This window comes from Ornithorhynchus anatinus, chromosome 1 (assembly GCF_004115215.2).
Source record: "Ornithorhynchus anatinus isolate Pmale09 chromosome 1, mOrnAna1.pri.v4, whole genome shotgun sequence".
Classification (NCBI taxonomy): Eukaryota; Metazoa; Chordata; class Mammalia; order Monotremata; family Ornithorhynchidae; genus Ornithorhynchus; species Ornithorhynchus anatinus.
In genome coordinates, this window is record NC_041728.1 from 13,074,443 (window position 1) to 13,101,374 (window position 26,932).

At 39.0% G+C, this 26,932-nt stretch overlaps 1 long non-coding RNA gene across 4 annotated transcripts in view; it reads right to left on the minus strand.

Annotated features, from left to right (window-relative positions):
• Positions 1 to 3,281: 3,281 nt before the first annotated feature.
• The window catches only part of LOC114807974, a 32,378-nt gene continuing 8,727 nt past the window's right edge, over positions 3,282 to 26,932 (minus strand). For 2 of the 4 annotated variants that reach the window (XR_005659782.1, XR_005659784.1), the window contains one exon: positions 5,317 to 5,934. This is a non-coding gene — a long non-coding RNA (uncharacterized LOC114807974). Of the gene's footprint in view, positions 3,961 to 5,316; positions 5,935 to 7,031; positions 7,266 to 26,932 lie in introns of those variants that run through there. The other 2 variants (XR_003755980.2, XR_005659783.1) reach the window with 2 other exon arrangements.

Consider the following 26,932-nt stretch of genomic DNA (forward strand, 5'->3'; position numbering starts at 1 on the left):
AAATACTGTTGATTGATGAATGAATTTAGGACCAAAAAACTTTTTTCTTTAATTATCACCTGTGCCTATGCAGTAGGAAATATTTTTGAGCCAATAATTCACAGGATTTTCCAATCATGCACCTCTTGAACTAATTGAGCAGATTCTGTAGGCGCGATATGCATTTTCAGCTGGCCTCTCCCCTGTCCAGTTACCTTTATGTTTGGAATCCTCTTTGTGAGTAGCAAACCACCTCTGATTGGGCTCCTCCCCCTTATTTCCAGGGTTCAGTCATGTTCATGGACATCTGCGAGGACATGAAGTCCTCTAGAGAAATGCCGTAGGTTTATGTTGCCTTGGAATACTTCTGCAAAATGGTTCATATGACAGTAATAATACTGATAATTGTGATATTTGTTAGGTGCTTACTATGTGACAGGCACTGTAGTAAGCCCTGGAGCTGATACAAGCAAATCAAGTTGGACATAGTCCCTGTGTCACATGGATTTCACAGTCTCAATTGCCATTTTAGAGATGAAGTGACTTAGGCACAGATAAGTTAAGTGGCTTGCCCAACATCATGCAGCAGACACATGGTCGAGTCAGGATTAGAACTCAAGGCTTTCTGACTCCCAGGCCTGAGCTCTCTCCACTACAGTGCACTGCTTCAACAATGCTTTCCACTGCATGCCCAGGATAGCTCATATGATAAGACTTGAATCCTTTTGTCCAGGGTCCAAGGGAACCGACAATGGACCCTCCAGTCCTTCTTGAGATTTCTTTTTGGTCGTGTTGCCACATTACTATTACTACAGAGAATTTCTTCTCTCATTTCAATTGGGCCAATTAGAAATCACCCTTTTTGAAGGCAATGAAGTAGAGAATGACATTATTTCCAAATAATTTTATTTGGATTGAATAAATATGGGGAAAAGGAACATTGCTTATGGGAAAAAGCACAGAACTGGGAGTCAGGAGAAATGGGCTCTAATTCTGGCTCTGCCAGTTTTCTGCTGTGTGAGCTTGGGCATGTCACTTGACTTTTTTATTTTTATTTATGGTATTTGTTAAGTGTTTACTAATTGCGGGGGTAGGTACAAGCTAATTAGGTTGAACACAGTCCATGCCCCAACTGGGGTTCATGATCTAATTCCCCAATTTACAGATGAGGTAACTGAGACACAGAGAAGTGAAATGACTGGGCCAAGGCCACACAGCAGACAAGTAGCATTAGCCATATTTAGAGCCCACATCCTTCTGACTCCCAGGCCCAGGCTGTCTCCATTGGGCGACCCCGATCCTCAACATCTTTGTGCCTTCATTTCCTCAGCTCTAAAATGGGGATTAAATGCCAGTTCTCCTTCCCTGTAAATACGTGAGATCCATGAAAGACAGAAATTGTGTCTGATCTGATAGTATTATATCTATCACAGTGCTTATTGCGGTGCTTGGTTCATTAGTAAGAACTTCATAATAATAATGATAATAATAATAATGATGCATTTGTTAAGTGCTTACTATGTGCAAAGCACTGTTCTAAGAGCTGGGGAGGATAAAAGATTGTCCCACTTGGGTCTCATAGTCTTAATCCCCATTTTACAGATGAGGTAACTGAAGCGCAGAGAAATTAAGTGATGCCCAAAGTCACACAGCTGACAAGAGGCTGAGTGGGGATTTGAACCCATGACCTCTGACTCTCAAACCCATGCTCTTTCCACTGAGCCACAATGCTTCTCTAACAAATGCTATAATAATTACTTTGTGTAAGTATTAAGGTTTTTTAAGTGGGTGACAAGAAATATGAAAGGAAACTTTTACAAAGAATAATAAAACAGACATAATCATTAAGATGTACTAAAACAATTTTTCCTTTTTCTGTTTTTCCAAATGGAATTCCTTCACTGAGTTCAAATTTGTGTTATAAAAAGTCAGGCAAAAGGATTACCTAATTCTACTCTACTCCTATTCTTCAAAAACTAAAATAGTAAAGCTAATTTCAACATCAGTTTGTCTTATTCCATGGTTCATTCCATCTATACCCTACCCCTTTCCTCTAATATTTCAATGTGTTTTTGGAATTCACTGTAGAGGAGGCCAAAAATGACATACTTTTGAAAGCCCCAGTTTTAAGATATTATATTGAAAAGATGCTTTTATCACTAAATAGTTTTTGACAAGTATCACCTTCTTTAAGAAAAACTGACAAAGATAAACAGTCTTTTTAATAATGTTGGTATTTGTTAAGCGCTTACTATGTGCCGAGCACTGTTCTAAGCGCTGGGGTAGACACAGGGGAATCAGGTTGTCCCACGTGGGGCTCACAGTCTTAATCCCCATTTTACAGATGAGGGAACTGAGGCACAGAGAAGTTAAGTGACTTGCCCACAGTCACACAGCTGACAAGTGGCAGAGCTGGGATTCGAACTCATGAGCCCTGACTCCAAAGCCCGTGCTCTTTCCACTGAGCCACGCTGCTTCTCATTACTTTACTTTACTTTTTACATTACTCGCAGAAGTGAACACAGATTTCTAGAGGTGGTCACCAGACCAAATCTGTCCATGAAAGGACTGACCTTTAATTGAACTGTAGAAAGTAAATGGAAGGAAAGTGTCCGGAAAAAGTTCAGTAAGGATATAGGAGATTCATGAATATATTTGTGTTGGACACTTTTCCTCGTGTAACATATTCAATGTGATAGGATCATGTTATTTATTGTATTTTTCAGATCATTTGCAATGTTAATTTATATGAGTTTGATATCGCTTTTGTCTTTTTAGTTGTGTGTTATTCTGAGAAATCCCTGGGGAAGGAAACGATTTATATGCTTTGTGTACACATTCTGCAGACTAAGCACTCTGGCATAATTATTTTTGGCACTCACTAACTGATTAAAACATCCAATTTAACTCATGATCAGTAAGATTAAACCTTTTTAATATACCTCAAAAGTAAATTATCATTTACTACTCAAACATCCCTTTCTGCACACGTCCCCAATAAAGACGCTCTTTTTTCGTTAATGTACCTTTTAACGAGGATTCTCTTTTATTTCTTCCTCTGGGCAAAACTGCCTTATCCTTTATAGAGAGGTAGGAACCAAGATGAGATGGAAGCTGACGGCATTAGTACATGGGTTTCTAATGTCACACCAATTACAAGTCATTCATTTTTTTTTTTGGCATTCTTTAAAGACTTAGCTATTAAAGAAAGCACGTCCCTGTTTTGTGTTTACTTGATGTACAGATAAATGTCAGCAGTTAGGAGGAAATAATATTTTTTAAAAATCATTTGCATGACAGAATAGAATTGTGCCGGCTTTTATTTCATTTGACAATAGTTACTTTTTTAACTCTGTTTTTTAAGTGTTACGTTTTGATCTTTAACAGAAGGTTCATTTAGCAATATGCTCAAAACTCATATCAATGTACAAATAACTTGAAGTGAGAAAGTATGGTCCTCCAGGAAAAAAAAAGCAGCGAAAGCAGCATATGATCCTAAATTAGAATAATTAAAATGTGCAGGTCCTCCTAACTGCCGGGTACTTTTCCAGGGATTCATCACTGTAAAGACAGTAGAGGTAGGGAAAACAAAGTAGATAACACCCTTGAGTTAAATTAGCTCCCTATGAAGCTTTTAAAGAGCTCAGGTCCAAGCAAGTCATATGCTGGGGGAAAAAATCCAGCTTGTAGTAGCCTCCTGTGTGGATTCTACCATGTTACCGTGCAAAAATGTTCCGTTGGCTGGATCTTATAAACAAGCTGATTGGAATATCCTGCAAATGAGATAGTATTACTTTAAATAGAAAATGAGTCAAATCAAGTTCAAGCATACACTTACTGAATTTTTTTGGAGACTTACAAATTTGGTCCTACTGTCTGAGATCTGCTCTTCTGTGCTCTGCACTTACAGGGTTTTCCAAAATTAATCTTGCCAAGAATTCCAGATTCAAGCCATCTCAATACCTTGGTGAAAATGTTGCACTAGTTAAATATTAGAGAAGACCCAGGGTTAACCACAGTTTTCTGGATCAGATGATCTATCAAGCCAAGCAACAAGTGGCCCCATGATTAGATACACCAAGACCCAGCAAGGTCATATTTGAATCAAGCACAGCAGCATGGTGAATGAGAATATTAATGATTAATTACTGATGGGAAACCATCTAATATTAATTCATTGAAGACAACTTCTTTACAATGAATGTACACTTTTGTCCCTCCACCTTCCACTGTGTCATGCATGTGAGTTGGTCTCTTCTTTTTATTCTATTCTGCGCTCCTGTCCACTTCAAATTACTCCAATTGGTAAACGTCTAAGTTTCTGCAGATGGAAAATCTCAATGGTACTGTCTGGTTAAAAGAGAATGTCTTCCTTCCCTTCCACATACAGCTCCTCACCACAACCTACCCCCTCTCTGCTGCCACACTAAAACACAAAGATCTTTTCTTAAGAATAATGGACCCAACAACCATGGGAAGCCTTTTTTGTCTTAAGAAGTCAAGTTCATTAGGTGACCAAACCATCATCAAAAAGGCAATACTCTATTACCCTCAACTTTAGCAGATTTATTTTTCACTCAGGATGGAAAACTCAATATTGGGCCTGGAAAAAGGGGAGGACATTTTTCCAGTGGTGGCTGTGAGTTTGCATGGAATGTTGTTTAGGTTTAGGTGCTGAAAGGGGGAACAGGGACAAATGTGTCAGCCAGGGTTGTTAGGGTCTGATTATTAAGCCGTGTGGTGGAGAATTCATGGATTATTCATGTGTAATTACAGATAGCTATTGTGCACGTTTAAATCATCCCTGTGGCCCATTATGGCCCATAACAACTGAAATAGCAATTGTCATAGGAAGGTTTGGGCTCTGTCAGAGAGTGCGGGCTCTAATCAATAATGATGAATGGCCAAATTTAGCATCAAGCAGTCCAAAGTCTAGTTGGCTCCCTCCATAAATCTGAACAAACACCAAATAATGCAGCTGCAGGATCTAGAAATTCACCCCCCACCCCCACCTCTTCATGCACACAAACACACACATACACACCCCTAACCCCTATAAAAGTTAAAAAAAAAAAAGAAAAAATGTGCAATATGTCACTTCCCATCATTCACATGCTGTTAGAACCCCTTTTTTCCCATTTAAAGTGGGGTGAACCCTAGGTTGTTTTCAAGGTCAATTTCAGGTGAAAGGGGGGTCATCTAGAGGTCACTCTGGCTCCCATGCAGGTCAATACCGCCTCTTCCCTTCCCCAGCAGACAAGCTGCTCACACCCAATCAATCCACCAACGCTACGGCGGCACCAAGCGTAATGAACAGTGAATAAATGTAGCCTATCATCACAAAACATGCTTTTTAAGTACCTTCCCTTTTCATGTAAAACCTCTCGCTGTCAAATTCTACATTCACTCATCCAGCAGTGAGTAGCAAAAAGTGAGAAATCAGACTCTCATTGGGGTTGGTAAAAGGTCACAGCTGACAGACACCGAGGTTAAACTGCCGAGTTAAAATACTGTTCATTACCCTCCGCAGCTTTTTGCTAACTACACTTCTTTGTGTTACAGTCAAGTAGTACATCAATACGCCCCTCCTTCTAATTTATTAGCAATTGTTGAATTGTGCACGGGCGTGGGGAGTAGGGGACTGATGTTTTATATGTATATTTTTTCTTTCACACTTCAAATACTTCTAATTCTTCATCTGGTTACCACAAAATACTCCAGTCGTGTCCCAGGCTGCCTGCTCAAGATGCATCATAATTATAGGGGAGACATAATTCTTCAGATCAGAACAGGCCAGATCGTCTGAAAGCCCAAAGGTCCAGGGTCAGCTCTGTTAGGTTCCTTTTCTTCTCTTCTGTCCTGCATTTCTCTTCTTTTCTCATTGGGCATAGTAAGTTTTCTTTTTTTATCCATCCCAAAATTTAGGGGAAATCTAAGTGTGTTTGTGGTTTTCATCTGAAAGAACAACAACAACAACCAAATAAACATGCCACAAGGAAACAAGAAATGGAAATGGGTATAATATTGTAAATGAAAATCTACTTCCCTTTTATCGTTGACTATGTTCCGGCTCATGTGGCTAGCTAGCTTCCCACAAACATTTTTGCAGCCCACATTTCAATCTTCTATTTTTGGAAGGAAATATTTAATATCTGGTTTTTCCCCATGATTAAATAATTCTGATGTAATAAAGGCATCTTTAAGGGCAGAAAAGAATCACTGGAGTTTAAAGGAAAGCCACAGTGATGACTTTGATTCCTCAAACTGCAACAATTTTATGGGATTTCAAAATGGTTAAGAACAGTTTTTCAGAATGCAAACGTATTCTTTGATTAATAGATGAAATTCTCCTTATTGAAATGCAAAGCCTTTGTATTTAAAGATACTCCCTCTGAAAAATTCGACAGTGAAACAGAAAAATGTTCACAAATCATGAATAAAATAAAGGTTTATTTACATGCGCTCTACAACAATAATTTGACTCAACAAAATTACCATTATCTATTTACATCTTTAAAAAATGCATTCTGAGATTTCGCCTGGAAAATATATCTATTTTTTTCCCCTCCTGTATGCTTTCTCTCTCAGTGGGACTGAAAATAAAATGTTATGACTTAAATCACAAGAGGCTAACATCATTTTTAGCAACAAGGGCTGCATAATTTCAAGACTATGAGTGAGTGGCTGACTTTAACTAAAATGTTTCAGTTCTGTGCGTATATAGGTACATAAATAATTCAGAATTAATCCCTGCAGAGGGGACAATGGGAATCGTAAATTATCCATGTGCCGTCCTCAACATTAGAGGCAATGAACCTATAGTAACAAACTATGAGTGTTACTCATTACATACATTTCACAGACACCTTAACCTTTTGAATATTAATTTCCCTCTGCAGCTTGTAGCTAGGCGGCATAATTTTTTTCTTTCTCTTTCTGCTCCTTTTCTTGCCTTCATTTTTTTTTAAAAAACTCTCCTCAACAACACTCCAGCTAAGCTACCGAGCGGATATATTGGAATATATTGATTTGTTTTCTAAGAAAATAGTTACCGGAAAACATTTTTTTCAAAAGCCAGATTGTTGTTTCAGGAACACACTGGATGGAGCTCTCCATATTCTGGAGGGTGAAGGGCAAGAGTCAGAGACAGCCTTCCGTTATGGAGACAGGACAATGCAAACCCAGGTCTCTCCGGCTCTCTAGAGTTGATGAAGCTTCTCTGGGTTTTGCAAACATAAATCATACCTTGGGTTAATATTTTTCACTAAGAAGATATTGTCAGTTTCCCATGTTTTTCATCTGTAGTTTCTAAAAGTGGGAGGTGATTAAGCAAGTCAAGATGGGTTCTGATTAGAGAATTTAACAGGCATTTTATTGCTGAATAAATTGAGAACTTCTTATTTAAAGACATAATGAGAGTTCATAATGATTGTTCATTTTTTCCTGTGAATAATAGTCACAGCAAGAACAAGATTTTTAAAAAATCTGATGTATGAGCATTATTAGGAGGAGTGTTATAGAGTAGAATTTTAAGATTCATTCCTTTTCACAGCATAATGAAGCAAGATAAATGTCATGTATCCTTTTTCGGTCTGTAGGATGAAACAAAGTGCTTGCCAACAAAATTATTTTTCCAAATAGAAGAACATTTAGGAAAAAAATAAGGACTATATAATATGTTTTTTAGACTAACTCAGCCACTATCAGAAATATGATGGGAGGATAGGACTTATATATTGCAACTAGAATGAAATCAAATGAAATGGATTTTGGACAGTAAGTTTTAAGCAGAATTTATGGAGAAGTGTCCTGTGGACGTGTCAAATTAAGAGTATAGAATTCGGGTATCTTCCCATATAATAAGTTCCCAACAGTGATTATCATTTGAGAATATGACTTTCCTTTTCTCGTTACCTTTGTATATAGATGCAACCCCAAATTTGATCTAATCACATGTGCATTTGACTAGTTTTTTTAATTGTTATTATTTAACAAAAGGGAACTTCATGACATTATCTTGTGGTATGTGTTAAGCCTTGAACTCTATCCATAGTAGCAATAGCATAGAGTGAAATACTCATCTTTCTGTTTCTATAGTGTTGAATCATGTTCCTTAGTGTTACAGGAGCATGGTACAATATTATAAACATGATGAAGAGAGCATATCATTCCTTCCCTGGGAAAAAAGGGCATCTCTTCTAGGATCCTCTGCTGGGATTCCATTAGAAGGTAAGTTTCTTGAGGGCAAGGATTTTGTCTTCCAAATTCTATTGTTCTCTCCTAAATGCTTAAACCAATGCTCAGCACAGAGTAAGCCCTCAATGAATACTACTGATCGATGGTTTGACTCTCATGAGCTTATCCTGTCTACCCTTTCCCAACACTCCCTTCTTGTCCTTATACAAATTCATGCCATGGCCCTCATCAGTTGATATTCCCATGACTTCTTCTCTAATGCATAATAGACAGAGCAGTGTGTAGAACACCATTAGAGAGTGGAAATGCCCTGAGGACAGAAGAGTACGGTCACTATTCTGCTTATATATCTGCCCTTTGGGGCCAATATAATGCTACTAATGGTGAAATTGTATTTGTGTATGTGTGGGTATTGCTTATAAATCCACTGAGTGACTGGATATCCTTTCTTCATAATGTTCGTGTGTAAATATTATTGTCCCTTGCTTCACTCTCACATTTGTTATTCACTCTCTGATGATCTCTAATCTTTTGACCCATATAAGTTTTCTCAAGTCATCATGCCCTATTTAGTCTCCATTACCAAACTATCTTCCTTAATAACTAAATTACACCCTTAACACCACTCTTTATACTGGACCTAACTCACTTGTTCCCCTATTTCTTCATCGATATTATACCACTAATCTCCAGTGTATGCTTCCTTTGCTCCTGTGCCAAGGTGAGGAGGGCTTCTGGTGGAAATGTAGATATCAGGATGACCTTGCTCATCATCATAGAGCAGCAGCGTGGCTCAGTGGAAAGAGCATGGGCTTTGGAGTCAGGGCTCATGAGTTCGAATCCCAGCTCTGCCACTTGGCTGTGTGACTGTGGGCAAGTCACTTAACTTCTCTGTGCCTCAGTTCCCTCATGTGTAAAATGGGGATTAAGACTGTGAGCCCCACGTGGGACAACCTGATTCCCCTATGTCTACCCCAGCGCTTAGAACTGTGCTCAGCACATAGTAAGCGCTTAACAAATACAACATTATTATTATTATAACTTCACCTCTCCTGCTTTAACTCAGTCCTCATTGCCCAGCAACATTATTGCTTCATCCTCATTGACTACTATGCCCATTGATCTCACTGGTGGTTTCATATGTTTAACTCCCTTCTCCAATCCCTTGTTTCCTGGTCACCCCACCTTTTGCGCCTAAGAACCTGGCCGTGAACTTCATTGATAAAATTGAAAGCATCCGGTGTGACCTCCCTAAAATTTCCCCAACTCCTTTCCCTCTTCAACTATCTCATCTTTCCCAGTGCTTTCAAGAAGAAATCTCCCATCAACTCTTAAAATATACCCGTCCTCCACCTGACCCTCCAACCCAGTTCCTTTTTGCACCTTATTAAAAACACCTTCCCCTGCCTTATTCCCTCCCTGATCCTCATCTTCTGCTGTTCACTCTCCAATGGCTTCTTCCCTACTGCTCTCAAACATGCTGCTGTATTTCAAATCCTGGAAAAAACCCTCCCTTGACCCCATGACTCCCCCCAGTTAGCACCCATTCTCTCTCCTACCATTCCTCACCAGACTCCTTGAACAAGTTGTCTACACCCACCATTTCCATTTGTTCTCCTTGAATTCCCTCCTTGATCCCCTCCAATCAGGCTTCCTTCCGATTCACTCCACAGAAACTACCCTCTCAAAGGTCAGCAGTGAACTCTTCTTGCCAAATAAAATGGCCTCCTCGACACTGTGTCCTAATCTTCCTCGGCACTGTGGAAACATTATTATCTAACCTTGCCTTCAATGACACTATCCTCTCCTGGTTTTTGTCTTATCTCTCTGGATGCTCATTCTCAATATTTTTCATAGGCTCCTCTTTCATCTCCCACTTCTTATATGTGGGAGGCCCTCAGAGCTCAATTCTGGGTTTCCTTTTATTCTCCATCCTCATCCACTCCTATGGCGAACTCATTCACTCCCATACCTTCAACTACCATCTCTACGCAGATGACTCCCCAAGTCTACATCTCTAGCCCTGATTTTCTACTCTGCAGTCTCATATTTCCCACTGGCTTCAGGACATCTCTGCATGGATATCCCTTTGACACCTCAAACCTAACATGTCCAAAGCAGGACTCCTCCTATTCTCACACAAACTCTGTCTTCCACCTGACTTTCCCATCATTGTTGACAGTACCACCAACCTCCCTGTGTCCTAAGCCTGTAAGCTTGGCCTTATCTTTGACTCCTCACTCTCATTCAACTCACATATTAATCTATCACCAAATCCTGTCAGTTCAACCTTCACAATATTGCTGAAATCCTCCCTTTCCCCTTCCTCAGAACTGCTACCACACTAATCCAACCACTTATTCTACCCTGCCTTGATTACCGCATCAGCCTCCTTGCTGACCTTCCACCACCTGTCTCTCCCCACTCCAGTCCATGCTTCACTTTGTTGCCCAGATCATTTTTATAAAAAGACATTCAGTCCATGTTTTCCCATTCCTCAAGAGCCTACAGTTGTTGGCCAGCCACCTGAACATCAAAGAGAGATTCCTTACCTTAGACTTTAAATACTCAGTCACCTTGCACCCTTCTATCTTTCCTCAATGATTTCCTATTACAACCCAGCATACTCACTTTGCTCCTCTAACACAAACCTATTCACTATATCTTGATCTCGTCTACTTGTCACCAACACCTTGCCCACACCCTGTCTCTGTCCTGAAACGTCCTCCCCCTTCATATCCTACAGACTATCACTCCCTACATCTTCAAAGTCTTTTTAAAAAATCATATATCCTCCAAGAGGCCTTTTCTGACTAAGCCCTCATTTCCCCTACTCCCTCTTCCCTTTGGGTCAACCTTATGGTTAGAGTTGCCCTCTTTATTTGCCCCAGCCTCAGGCCCACAGCATTTATTTTAATGTCCAACTCCCCATCTGGACAGTAAACTCCTCGTGAGAAGGGAATGTGACTCCCAACTCTGTTATGTTGTACTCTCCTAAATGCTTAGTACAATGCTCTGCACATAGTGAGCACTCAATAATTGACTGATGGATTGTTTGGTGCTCTTTTCATTTCTGGTACTTGGTCTCACAACTTTATCGAAGTGTTTGCTTCAGAACAGTTCTCTCCTTCTGACTGTGGCATGCCAGGTTTCCCTGTCTTTTTTATTTTTTAATGGTATTGTTTAAGTACTTACTGTGGGCCAGACACTGTACTATGCTCTGGATAGATACAAGCTAATCTGGTTGGACACAATCCATGATCCACATGGACCTCACAGTCTTAATCTCTATTTTACAGATGAGGTAACTGAGGCACAGGAAAGTTAAGTGACTTGCCCAAGGTCACAAAACAGACAAGTGATGGAACTGGTATTAGAGTTCAGGTCTTCTCTCTTTCAGGCCCATACTCCTTCCACTAGGCCAAGACGCTTCTCAGCCACAGTCTGAGCTCTACCTACCCACTACCATGCTACATTATTTGAGATTTCTCCTGTTCAACTTTACTATAGTTACTCCACTTTTATTACTTGTCACCATAGAGCAGTTATGATGTATTCTGCTGATGCCCATCCTCCTCACAAGTCCACTCACTAATTCCAGGCAAACTGTCACCTAACATGTTCTCTTTGGGAAAATGAGTGAGGCTGTGAAGGATTCCACAAATAACCCAAGGGTATGCTTGTTGACAATGGGGCAGTCCTTACCTGCACACTATATATATGGAAAGGCTTCCATTTTTGTATATTCCCGTATATACAATTCTTTGTGCATGTTGAAGTTTGAAAAGAGACAGAGGGCCATGTGAATAATCCTTATTCATGAAAGCAGTAATAAATAATGTTTTATTTTCTAAAAAAATCCCTCTCTATTCTTTTGAATCCTTCTCTATTTTTTTTCCCTGAAAGGTAAACTCTATTCTCTACATTGGAAAATAAATCATAGGTATGTCCAATGATCTCTATTTGAAAAGGAGAATTCAAAATAATAGGTTTCATCTATTTTATAACTGCTTTGAAACTGAGGTCTATATGATAAGTGATGGTAACGCATTGTTAGATATAGACATGTAAAATTAAAAAACAGACATGTTTTATACTAAAGCCCAATATCTACCAGATGTTTTGGTAACCCTTGGTCCTCTATTCCTGCTACAATACTTCCTGCTGTGGCTGCACCAACCTTGACACTTAACAGCTCATACTTTCTAAATCAATCAATCAGTTGTATTTATTATTTATTGTTTGAAGTGCTATGCCTTGAGTGCTTGGGAGAAAAAAAAATACTATAAAGTTGGTAGGCACGTTTCTTTCCCACAGTGTGATCCTAGGACCTGTAAGGTATTGCTGATTCAAAGACAACATTTTTGGGAATGACTTTATAGTTGGAAATTCTGGCGGTGATAACACATAAAACCTTTTCCAACTCCAGGTATTGGTGTGACTAAAAGTATTTGCTACTGGAAACTAGGCAAGCTAAATGAAAAAGGCTTGTTCTCAAGAATAAGAGGCGTGTCAGATGTCTGTATTCTGACTCTTCCATCTCTGTATGCACAATGTCCTTGTGAATTATAGAATTGAAACTTTAATCACTCAGGGGTGAAAATTCTGAGAAATGTTTTCCATTTTATAGGTACTGGAACTATATAAGCAACAATTCCACCCCCCCAAAAAATTATGATTGATCATACCTACCCTATTTATTTTGTTAATGAGGTGTACAACCACTTGATTCTATTTATTGTGATTATGTTGTCTTGTTTTTGTCCGTCTGTCTCCCCCAATTAGACTGTGAGCCCATCATTGGGCAGGGAATGTCTCTATCTGTTGCTGAATTGTACATTCCAAGAGCTTAGTACAGTGCTCTGCACATAGTAAGCACTCAATAAATACTATTGAATGAATGAATATAGCCAATTATAACACTTGTTCTTTCTCTAAGGTCTAATGTCCTACCAAGGACTCATGTGTAATCATTAAGCGAAATAGTTAACTTTCACAAAGTACCTGCTGGACTGTGCTTCAAAACAAAGAGAATTAAATTTATTCTGGTGCAGGATTGGCAAGATTTAACCCTTTAGGCTATATATGCCTCCTGGTCAGCTATAGATCATTGGACCCGGGAATATTAGGGCTACCAGAGTACAGGAGCACATCTTAATTTTATTCTGTTAGACCTGAATCACCTGAGTGGAAATGAACTCTGATACTGGCCCTGAAGCCTACCCAGACTCCATGCAAATTGGAGTATTTTTTTAATTAGATGGGAAAAAAACCTTTAATATATAATCCAATCTATACTCTTTGTAGCTTTAAAAATTTTGGGAAAGATGCACATGTATTTAGATGAAATCTCCATGATAGAAGATGATGCTTTCTCTTTGAATATTTTGCTGCTTATTTTAAGTTCTTCAAATTCCTTCATGCACTGGAGGTAAATTATTAGGGGCAGTTAGGGGAAGCAGCACGGTGTAGTGAATAGAGCACAGGCCTGGGAGCCAGAAGTTCTAATCCAGTTTATGCCACTTATCTGGTATGTGGCCTTGGGCAAGTCACTTGACTTCTCTGTGCCTCAGTTACCTCATCTGTAAAATGGGGATTAAGATTGTGAGCCCTCTGCAAGAAAGGGACTATGCTTTTCTTGTAGCCAACCCAGCACTTGGTACAGTGCCTGACACACAGTAAGCACTTAACATATAACATAATTATTACTATTAAATAATTGTGGAAAACACAACTTTTCCTTAGTTTTAATATAATTGGCATAATTTGTGAAAAATTAGAAAAGAGATTTTATTTTTATTTGAGAATGCCCTATGAGAACAGAGAATGTTCAACAAAAGCTGTTGGATGATTTTCCTAGTAAAATAGAACCAAAAAAGCTTCTATGCTTGAATATTTATTTTGTAGGTTACATTAAATGAGCATCAGATAATTGTGTTCTAAAAAAAATAAATCAAATAAACCCACTTGACTGGGATTTACCGATTACATGGTTTCTCTTCTTAGAGAAAAACCCCCATAAACCACAGCCCAATTATTCAATTTCCCTTACTAATTATGGAAACTATTCATTTCTTGGCCTCAAGCAGTAGATGATGCATCTCTGAAGGGCAACAGAAAATTTGTCATCATCTATGGCTTGGTTTATTCAATGAAAACATTGTTTGAAAACAAAAATGAATAGATTAAAAATTTCAGCATCAGATGTCACTCAGAAACTTGTATCATAGCTAATGAGCAAACTAAATGCTTGCTCATTTTTGGTTTCAGATACTGAAGCTCCCAGGCTGCCTTTTCTCACTGAGGCTGTGATACAGATACAAAGATGAATGATCAAGTATATTAGACAGTTAAAAATGGATTCACAAGAAAGGCTTGGTTTCCCCCTCAAAAACGAATATACTTTGAAGTCAATAACTTAATTTTAAACCTATTGATTCAGAAAGCTATATTTAACTTGGAAATATTAAATCTGTAAAAGTCTATAACTTTATACTTCGATAAAATAGACAGTCCTAATGATTAAGGTATTTTTCTGAGAGCCTGGAATTTTGTTTCTCTTCCAATTACTTCCGCTGACATGCTGCGAGACTCTGAGCAACTTACCTAGCCCATCTGTGAACTGTTTCTTCATGAGAAAAGTAAAGATAATAATAATAAATGATCCCATCTTGTGAGATATTATGAGTAATAATAAGATAACATCTGTGGACTGATACAAGTACTTTCAACAACATTCGGTTCTTAAAGGGCCACCCGGCAGGAGTTCAATAAATACAGATGAGGATAATGATGATGAAAATGTTAGTCTAATAAAAATAAATGTGGTATTTGTTAAGGGTTTACTCTATGCCAACCACTGTACTAATCACTGGGGTAAATATAAGATAATTAGGTCAGTTACAATCCCTGTTCCTCATTGGGCTCAAGATTAAATAGGAGGGAGAACAGGTATTGAATCTCCATTTCTTTAGATAAGAAGATTAAGGTACCAATAAATTAAATTTCTTTCACAGCAAGCAAGTTGTGGAGCAGAGATTAGAACCCTGGTCCTCTGACTCCCGAGTTATGCTCTTCCCATAAACCTTGCTGTTTCCTGTGAATGCATGCATTCCATTTTGGGAAATGAGTTGCTTCTAACTTTCACTTGCTTCCCTCCCATTTCCTACTTTGAGTTTTCAATTAGTAGAAATGATTGAGTGCCTAGACTATATAGAGAGTTTGTCTTAAATAGTTGGGAGAGTATGATAGAAGAAAAAGTAGTCCCTGCCCACAGGGAGCTTACCATCTAGGCAGTCATAAAATAATTTACAAATCAAGACAAGGATTTTTCCAATAGTATATAAAATGAAATGCACAAAAGTGCCACAGGAAGTAGAAAAAGTTCTAAGAAAGAGGTAAAGTGCTGAGAAGATAGTGGAGAGGATGGATCCTCGAAGGATAAAAACATTAAAAGACCTCCTCCTGAGGAAGGTTGATTGTGATCTAGCACATTTGAAGAGGGAGGGAGTTACAGATGAAAGAGCTTAGTTTAAGGCCCAATTTTAAGGTGAGTTTGGAGAAGTGGAGAATGTGAGTTGGGGTGTCCAAGAGAAGTGAGTAGAGAGGTATGAGGGAGAGACCTGATGAGACCTGATGAGTGGTTTTGTTTGATACAAAGATTAAGGGGTAATATTTGAGGGCTCTGAGGGGAGTGGAGAAATGTCTTCAGACAATAATTTAGAAAGATGATCCAAGCAGCACTGCAAGTCCCCTTTTCTTCAGCTCCCTCTCTTCGACTCACTCCCTTTGCTCTTCCCCACCTCTTACCGCCCCCCAGCACTTATGTATAGATGTATATACCTATAATTCTATTTATTTATATTGCTGTCTGTTTACTTGTATGGATGTTTGTCTCCCCCCATCTAGACTATAAGCCAGTTTTGGGCAGGGATCGTCTCTGTTTATTGCTGTACTGTACTTTCCAAGCATTTAGTACAGTGATCTGCACATAGTAGGAGCTCAATAAATACTATTGAATGATTGAAAGTAGAGATTGGAAAAGGAGAAGGGCTAGAGACAAGGAGAAGAAGAGTGGGAAGGCTGGTACAATAATCAACCAAGTTATTGACGAGGTCCTGGATTAGGATGGCAGTCTTTTGGATGGAAAAGAAAAAGTGGATGCAAGAAACGTTATGGAGGATAAACAAATTGGGTTAAACAATAGACTTATATAAGAGTTGAATCAAAACTAGGAATCATGGGCTTTGGAAATTGGAAGGATGGTGGTAACTGTGATGAGAAAGGTATAGAGGAGAGGATTTGGGAAGGAAGGTGAGTTTAGTTTTAGGCATATTAAGCCTAAGGTGCTGGTGGACTATCTGTGTAGGGATGTCTTGCGGGCAAGAAGAAATGCAAGACTGCAGGAGTGGGGAAAGCAGGAACTAGAGAAATAGACTTGAAAACCAGCTTCGTAGAGTTGATAGTTGAAGCCTTGGGAGTAAATGGACTCCCTTGTTGAGTGACTGTGGAGGGAGAAGAATAGGAGACTCAAACAGACTCTTGAGGGGCATCCACGGTTAGGGAGTGGGAGGTAGAGTTGGGAGCAGGCAAAAGAGATTAAGAAAGAGTAGCCAGAGAAATTGGAGTAAAACTAGGAAATAATAATAACTGTAGTATTTGTTAAGTGCTTACTATATGCGAAGCACTGTTCTAAGCACAAGGTAATATACAAGATACAAGGTAATCAGATACAAGATGCAAGGTATTCAGGTTGGACAAAGTCCCTGTACTACCTGGGGCTCACAGTCTTATTCCCCAATCTACAGATGAGATAATTGAGACTCAGAAAAGTTAAGTGACTTCCCTAAGGTAGCATTGCAGACATATGGCAGAGGCAAAATTAGAATTCACATTTTCTGTCTCTCAGGCCAGTGCTCTTTCCACCAAGTCACACTACTTCAGTAGTACGGGGGTGGGGTCTCTTTCCACTCGAAGATGAGCCCTCACATTCTTGAGTGGGAGTGACAGAGACACTTGCCCACTTGCTCCATGAAAACATAGTCATACCCCTTTTCAGGACCTTTGAATCTGCCCAAGGAACATCTGGCTAGGCTCCAAAGAGCAGCAACATTAAGTGTTTAGAGGCTGAAGAGAAGAACCAAGCTAGGGTAAAAGGCACCAGCTAGTTCTTCTCTGTTTCTCTACAGGACACAGTCGGAGGTGAGCAATAAGTTTCCTGAGAACTTTAGGTTTTAAAAGCGACATGATTTAGGTGAGACTTAGTAAAAGCTCCTAACAGTCAAGGTGATTACTGAGGGAGAGTCTTAAGCTCTTTATACCTGAAGGTATTTTAGAAGAGTACAATCATTCATTTTTTATAATTAGGTAGAAGGCTTAGGGAAAAAGGCAAGCCTGGGTGGTGTCGGGTCTGCTCAGTGCTTGGGTTCTATGCTATTCCTTTAGCCTTCTCTTTTCCAGACTTCCAGACTATCCCGCTGCCTAAGGAAAACATTAGATTTGCCAGTCACAAAGCCACATTTGGTATGACTCAGACCCAGTTCTAGAATTTCTGCTTATATTTTTTCCACTTTTACATCCTTTTCCCAGTTTTTAGGCATTTTCTTCTCTCTGTGAGCTTTTAAATGGAATTTGTTAAGCCCTTACTATGTACTAGGCACTGTACTAAGTACTGGGGTAGATACAAGATAATGAGGATGGACACAGTCCCTGTCCCACATAGAGCTCCCAGTCCTAATCCTCATTTTACAGATGAGGTCACTGAGGCACAGAGAAATGAAGTGACTTTCTCAAGGTCACACAACAGAAGAGTGGCTGAGCCAGGATTAGACCCCAGGTCCTCTAACTCCCAGACCTGTGCTCTTTCTAGGCCAGGTGGCTTCTCGAGTTCAAGACCAGCTAAAGGTTCTGCCATGACATGATTGAACTCTCACCAATATGACCTGATGTACATCAAGGAAAGAACTATAACTATGAAACAACTATTAATGTTGCCAGAAGAAGGTAGTTAGTCCTCAGTGGGAAAAGCAGATGAAAGGTCAAGACAATTAGAAATGACAAGAGGGAGTTCATTGGGAACTTGAAGAGTACAGTCTTACTGGAGTGAAAGAGGTGGAAACTAGACTGTAATGGGTCAAGAAGGAAGTTTGAGAGGCAGGAGGTTGTGTAGGCAACAGGTGTAGCCAACCCATTCCAGGATTTGGGACATGATGAGAAGAAAAAATTAGGCTATAGCTGGAGGTTACAGTAAAATTAGGCCATAGCTTCGGGGTAGAGTAGGGATGAGTGAGGAGTTTTTGTTTTTTAGTATGGGGAAGAGTTGAACATGTTTGAAAACAGTGGGAAAGAGAAAGCCATTAGGAAGGTAATATTGGAGCAAGTGATTTTAGAAGGTACAAGGTACTGGCAGAGAAGATAGATTTTAAGACTAAGTAAGAATCTCCAAAATAGTGTTTTAACAGTCTGGAATAATTAGTGGTAATAATGAGCATGGGAATGGATGAGGAAGAAGATATCTTACTGAGAAGGAGAAAGGATAGCATTCTAGGTCGAAATTAACAGCTGGGTAACTGACTTGCTTGTTCTTGGTTTCTATAAAATCTGTGCCTTTAAAGAACCATAAATTTTAGCAATCCCATTTTCTTTTCAAGTCTAAAGAAGGTCAAGGAATATCAATTTTTAATTGAACAAAATTATATATAACCACCCAACAACCACCTGGAACTCCAAAATGAATCTTTCTACATGTTAAACTTGCGTTGTGATTGAACCTACATCAGGTAAATAGGAAAAAAGAGCAGGAATGATGAAAAACCAATTTGCATATGCTTTATCATTCCATTACACACTTTGTGATGGAAAGAATTATGTAAAAAAATAATTTTGAGGAATGAACGGATGGAAGAGTATGCTCTTTCAATTAAACATCATAGATTTTTTAAAGAAGCAGAAAATCAAATGAAAGAAGGAACACCATCAATTCTTAGGTTGTAAGACTCATGAATAGCCTACTGAGGAGTTCACTGGTAGCCTTTTGAAGATAGAGATTTCCTCTAGTTTGGGAAATCTTATAATTGGCCTTAAAGAGAGGCAGGTAACTCAATAGATGTGTTCTGGTCATTCAAGTGGTATTGTATTATTAGTTAATAATAATCACTATTATTATTATAAGTAGTAGTAATCATAATAGTATTAGCAGTAATAATAGTTAGTGAGGCAATCTCAGAAACCTGTTTGTGATGAAAGAAACTCTTGCAAGATGGGAGACATTTCATCTAGATCTAGTATATCATCAATCATCAAGGGATAATATAGGTGGTAGGCCAACCTGATTCAACTGAAAGTTGACTATGTTTCATTTATGCTTGGAAAAAGGAAAATTATGAAAAGATAAAAATAACCACCTCCATACTGGAAAAGACCAATTATCCAGCCCAGTATTCTGTCCTTAACAATGGTTGGCAAAAATGTATGCTTGGAGGAAGAGTGCAATGGATGTCTAACTATTCAAGTCCATGGTTAGACAGTTTCTACTGTGCTGAATTTTTCTCTCAGTGGACTTCTAATTCATGAACTAAATTATTCCCTTAAGTTTTCTAAGAGCTCAAACTTTTTCTGTCTAAAAACCCATCATTGAGCTTTCAAATGTGACTTATCTAAACTCTTCTTTAACCTATTGGTCTTTTTTCACAGTTAGACAAACATATAAATAGGATTGCTGGTAACAGAATCAAATCAGAGTACATGTATTTGATGGGGAAATTTAAAAAGATTTTTTTTTTTTTAATGTCATAGGTCTTTGTGGGAATTCTCCTAAATTCTTCCTTCTAATCCCTCATGCAGGGGGATGTATTAAAATGAAATCAATTCTTCATTTTTCTTGAAGTATCAAATGAGCCCCTTTTTTGCCTCTAAATTTTAGATGCAGTTAGCAAAGCCCTGTAAACTTGCCATTAGTTCTCATTTTGGTTTTGACTTTGGACTAAATCATTAAATGCCCCACCCACTATTCCTATATGTGTATTTCATAACAATGTCTTTGATGAGGGAATCACTGAGATTTCACCAGAACTGAACCTTAGTCAAGACAGGATTCAGGAGCTTGAATAGAAATAAAGTTTACTGTGCTTGACCTAAACTCAGAAAGTGCCAACTGCCTCTAGTTTTAGGTTCTCAAATAAAGCATATATTGGTCAGAAATTGGAATTTAGAATCCCTGGACACTGTTTGATGGTGACTTTTTGAAAACTTTTTCTCCTTTTACCTTTTATTAACTTATGTGTTTACACTCCCATCTTTATCAATAATTTAACTCCTTCTTGTGTTTTTCACCTCTGAACTTAATGGAGATTTTGGAACACTGATAGACTGTTGGTCTACTGAATCCCCCTAAGGTTTGGTTCCCCTTAGTGCACTTAAAATCAATTATATTTTGTACCAGAGTAGGAAGAAGTTCAAGAATTGGTACATTTGTGGCTTATAGATGATTTAGCCTGGAGTTCGTAGAGTCCATGGTTTTAAATTCTAATGAATATAAAGCTAGTCATTTAGTCATTTCCATTAACATTAAGACATTCATAGTACCCTGTAAAGTTTGCCACCCAGGAACAGTTGACTACTCAGATTCATTTTCCCATTTCATTTCAATTCTTTGTTATGATATTTTCTTTAAGGAATTGCTAGGACAAAATAACCTCCAACAGCTCAAAAAATGTTAATCCCTGGATCCCAGGGTGACTCGAACCCAGGTCACAGAGGTGAGCACCTATCCATTATATCACCAACTTTGTATCATTCAAGCCAAGGATTTTAAATCACCACATTTCCAATGTTGACTTTTGCTTCCAGGTGTATGTGACTTTTTTCACTGGAGAAAGAACAACAATAGGCCGCTGGTGCTGGTATTTTTATATCTTCCTCAGTAGTGCTACCACGCTGTGTCCTTTGGAGAGGTTCTTTCACCGGCCCGTTCCCCAATGAAACTGGACCTTGAAGTGTCAATGGCATCAAGAGACATCATAGAGTGCCCCTCTAAATTTGAGTTTGGTTGATGTTACTCCTGCTAGCCCTGTGGGTTCTGGTCATAACTGCCAACTTTTCCTTTGAAATTTCTTCCTTTTCATTATGTTTAGGTACCTCTCAAGTCCTCGAGCTTTGGTCCAGACTCAAAATCAAAATTCTTTCTTCTCTTCTCTCTCTGACTGATCTCAGATATATTACAAAGTGCATTAAATCTCCAAAGAGGAAAAGCACTTAAAAGTGCTGTTTCACTTTTGTGTTAACTCACAAAAGTCACTGTCCCTGTGACTGATCACATATAAAAGAACTCTTAAAAAATCCAGGATCTCAAATGCTTTTTGAAAATGTAAAAGCATTTTAAAGTTGCTGTTTTGGGGCTTCCTCTTCTTTTGTTAGGCAATTCAACACTTTCTTGGGTGGAGGATGGAAAACTGGGCCTTAAAAATAATGCTCAAGAAATGTTTAAAGTTGGGTAGGATTTGCTCTGAGTGCTACAGGTGGTTTATATCTCTTCTCATCTGTCCAGTTCTAGTTGCTCTTTATTGTTTTTCAGGCTATGAAAGTATGCTTTTCTTCATTGGAATCCAAATCCACAATGACAAAATACTTGTGCCAAAGACTGTGGTGAATTTTGTGTTTTTTACACTATATTGCAGCATTTCACTTTAGAAAATACAGGCTTTATTTCAAAATCAAAGACCTCAAAAAATTTCACAATGACTAGGCCTTTTGAAAGCCATGCAGAGAAATCTGACTTTCCTGAACTGCTGCCTTACCAATCAGTTTGTCCTAGAAGGGGAACTGAATCTTATTTAACTGAGGCAAGAGATCACAGTTGATGAAATGTCTCACTTATCAAGTGTAAGACAGGTAAGGTAGTTTCAGATTGCAAACTTCTCAGAGCAAGGTTATGGGGCTGCTTCATTTCTTCTATAAAATGCATAACAAGGGTTACCAAGGTTACAAAATAGTTTTTGATAACGGTGACACTGAAATCTATGCAGCCTGGCAAATTAGTAAAATCCATTTTAATCATTGTCAAATTTTTGGAGGAGCTGGTCACCAGTTATGATTATGGCAGACTACCTACTAGAAAACAGATTTGCCTAAACAAAGCCTCTGGATGTGGGGAGCTTTGGGAGCAGGGGATGGGGGAAAGCAGTTATTGAATAATTGGTGTGTTTCTTTTCAAGTTTTAGATGAACCTGGATTGTTGAGAAAAAACCTTCTGGAATAAAAGCACTCAAATATATTTTGCTGAGCGTGTTTTAAGTTTCCTTGAGTTTTGCAGAGAAAGTTGTCATATAAGTGCAAACTATACTTTATCTCAAAGGTTTTACAGCCACTCATTTAACAGCATTGTTTTTTCAGGCTTTTTTTTTTCGGTAACTCGTATAAAAACTTGATCTTAACATCGCCAAGATCCACCCTTTCTTCTCCATCCAACCCACTCCCTTGTTAGTACAGTCATTCATCACATCCCAACTGGATTACTGCATCAGCCTTCTTTCTGATCTGCCAACCTCCTGTCTCTCCCCACTTCAGTCTATACTTCACTCTGCTGCCCAGATTATCTTTCTTCAGAAACGCTCTGGGCACGTCAGCCCCCTCCTCAATAATCTCCAGTGGTTGCCTATCAACCTGCATATTAAGCAAAAACTCTTACTCACTCTTGGCTTCAAAGCTCTCCATCCCCTTGCCCCATCCTACCTCACCTCCCTTCTCTCCTTCTCCAGCCCAGCCCACACACTTCGCTCCTCTGCTGCTAACCTCCTCAGTGTACCATGTTCTCTTCTGTCCCACTGTTGACCCCTGGCCCACATCCTACCTCTGGCCTGGAATGCCCTCCCTCCTCACATCCACCAAACTAGCTCTCTTACCCTCTTCAAAGCCCTACTGAGAGCTCACCTCCTTCAGGAGACCTTCCCAGACTAAGCCCCCCTTTTCCTCTGCTCCTCCTCCCCTCCCCACTGCCCCTTCTGCACTACCCCCTTCTCTTCCCCACAGCACTTGTGTGTATATATGTACATATTTATTATTTTATTCTATTAATGATGTGTATATATCTATAATTTTATTTATATTGACGCTATTGATGCCTGTCTACTTGTTTTGTTTTATGTCTCCCCCCTTCTAGACTGTGAGCCCATTGTTGGGTAGGGATTGTTTTTATTCGTTGCCAAATTTTATTTTCCAAGCACTTAGTACAGTGCTGTGCACACAATAAGCATTCAGTAAATGTGACTGAATGAATGAATCACTCATATATTGGAAATACACATGTACACATTGATATATCCCAGATAGTATTCTTAATTAGTTCCATGAAGATTGAGTGTTAAGCAAAAAAGAACTAAACCAGGAAGTAATGTAATTTAATTGATAAATTGATAATTCAGTGGCAGTAGTGCCTATTAAAAACAATGATTATTAGCTAGTGTATTATTCCTGTCCTAAATTTTCATCCCACAGGTATCAAGGCTCTCTGGGTACTTGTGGAATCCTCAAAGATAGGTTCAGGTTAGAATGCACATTATCAAATTCCAGTCTCTCAGGCCTGCAATCTCGGTGTCATCTTTGACTCATCTCTCTCGTTCATCCCACACATCCTATCCGTTACCAAGACCTGCCGGTTTCACCTTTACAATATTGCCAAGATCCGCCCTTTCCTCTCCACCCAAACGGCCACTTTACTGCTACGGGCTCTTGTTATATCCCAGCTAGACTACTATGTCAGCCTTCTTTCTGATCTCCCTTCCTCCTCTCTCGCCCCGCTCCAGTCTATTCACTCCGCTGCCCGGCTCATCTTCCTGCAGAAACGATCTGGGCATGTCACGCCCCTTCTTAAACACCTCCAGTGGTTGCCTATCAACCTCCGCTCCAAACAAAAACTCCTCACTCTAGGCTTCGAGGCTCTCCATCACCTTGCCCCTTCCTACCTTTCCTCCCTTCTCTCTTTCTACCGCCCACCCCGCATGCTCCGCTCCTCTGCCGCCCACCTCCTCACTGTCCCTCAGTCTCGCCTATCCCACCGTCGACCCCTGGGCCACGTCCTCCCGTGGTCCTGGAATGCCCTCCCTCCTCACCTCAGACAATCTAATTCTCTTCCCCTCTTCAAATCCCTACTTAAAACTCACCTCCTCCAAGAGGCCTTCCCAGACTGAGCTCCCCCCTTTTTCCCTCTGCTCCCTCTACCCCCCCTTCACCTCTCCGCAGCTAAACCCTCTTCTCCCCCCTTTCCCTCTCCTCCTCCCCCTCTCCCATCCCACCCCCTCAGCACTGTACTTGTCCGCCCGACTGTATATATCTTTATCACCCTATTTATTTTGTTTATTTTGTTTAATGAGATGTACATCACCCTGATTCTATTTAGTTGCCATTGTTTTTATGACATGTTCTTCCCCTTGACTCTACTGATTGCCACTGTTCTTGTCTGCCTGTTTCCCCCGATTAGACTGTAAGCCCATCAAACAGCAGGGACTGTATCTGTTGCCGACTTGTACATTCCAAGCGCTTAGTACAGTGCTCTGCACATAGTAAGCGCTCAATAAATACTATTGAATGAATGAATGAAATTGATATTGAACAATGAAATGCTCATGTTGCATCTTGACTGTAAGTTTCTTGTGGTCAGGGAACATGTCTACCATTTCTGCTGTATTGTATTTCGGCTGTATTGTATTCTCCTCCAAGGGCTTAGTACAGTGCTCTGAAAACAGGAAGTGTTCAATAAATAACATTGGTTGATTAAGTCTGTCTTTCTATCTTATTCAAATCCCGTCTTTACTCAGCACCCTTTCATTGACTACTTGAAAAGAGACAAGGAATGATCCTACTGTTAGCTTTTGACTTTTTTTAAGTGTTCGATCCAAAGTCAAATTGTGTTCTTCTTTACACTTAAATGAAGACTAGCTAATGTCCTTTTAAAACCAAGCAATGATAGCTTTGCTGTATGGTATCATAGAATTGGAACATTATGGATGAGTAAAGGCAGAATTTCAGGACCAAATGAATATTAAACTATTAGTAGAATCCCTAAACCCATGATTTATATGAGAAAAAATTATCTACCTACCTCTACCTATATAAATACATCTCTTTGGCAACCAAAACTACTCATAAATAAATATGGAACCTTTTATTTACTCATATGGCAGTGAAGAATCACTTGAAACAGATGTTGCTTTTTTCTAAATAACATATTTTATAGGATCTAAGTAAACGTTTTTAAACAAGATTTCACCCTCTAAGAGCCTTATCATCTAAGCTGTTCCAGAAGTGGAAGATTTCTGAGAACATCTGTAATGTTTGTCTTACTGAACTCAATGTTTTCCTTTAGAGAAAAAAGAGATGGGGATCTCTAAACTGTCAAATAAATATCAATACCCTCTCTGTAGAATGTATTTCCCAAAAAAACAGAAATACATCCTCACACTCCCCTGAGGTGTACCATTTGGGAGATTCTTCCTGTACTAGGAGATTCTTTATGGAGGAAAGTGCATTTAAAAAAAAAAGACCAAAAAAACCCACCAAAAACATTTTCAATGTGCTATAAAGAAGTCTACAGAAGACAGAACTTAGATTTATCCAAAGCTAAAACTGAACATCAGCTCCAGGAAAAAAAAAGTGCTGAAATGAACAAAAGTTTTATCAGGTAGCACATTAAGTTTTATGCAATAAGCTAATTAACTTAAAAAAAATAACAATTTACACAGATGCCCCGTCAAACACTATGGGGAAGCACAGATGGGGCACTATCAAGTGGCATAATGCTGTAGTACTCATTTATAAAATCTGCATAATTCTTCTAAACATCTGAAGGCCTGCAAGAAACACATGCTAAATAAAATGAAATAGAGGAAATGAGCTCTAAAACCTGAATACACCAGAACCCGATGTCTATTTGACTAGGTGAAGGATTGAGTTTGTGTCAACTTTAGTAAATTTTAAAAGAGGCAGACAAGGTGCATTCTGAGGGAATCCCTCTATAATCTAACCCATATTATAGGATGCACACTCTGTTTTCAGCATATGGCTAATCCCTATTGAAACCGATTAAGACATCTTGAGGATATAAAGTATTTACTTTGAAGCAAGCTAGAAGATTCAGCAAAGTTCTCTTAGATATTAGAGATATTTTGACCCTTTTTCATTTATTTTGTTTTTCAAGCTCCCAAATCCCATTTTATTTAATTCCCCCTGATGTTACTCATCTTATTACAATAAGTTTGTGGGCTTTGTGTTCAAAGCAAAAGTACCTCTAATCCAATAATCACTGCTAACTGCGTCAGTGCATTTTCCTGTAATAATATTAGTGGGGAAAATATGAGACTTGGTTTTCTTGATGTTTTTCTTTCAAAGATGTATTATGGAAATGTCTCCAAGGCCCAGAGCAGTGCTTAGTAGAAACATTAGCTCAATACCTGACTCATATTGTGCCTTATAACCTTTTCAGCCCAATGGTCTTGCTGTCCATAGCTCCCAGACTGTTTTCTAGTAAGGACGAGGGAGAAAAATGGGAGACGAAAAAGGCACACTGGTTTACCTTCTACCCAGCACTAATAATTAATCTAGGGCTATTGAGTGACGCAAATATATTCTCCATTGCATTGTTGGGCCTGCTAAATAATTTAAAGCACTAAGAAGACTCTCTAATGTTTTGAGGGAGGATGTAAAACCATACCTATTTGGAGGCATTTTTTTTTTCTTGCTTTGCTTTTTTGTTTCTATTGAATGCTCC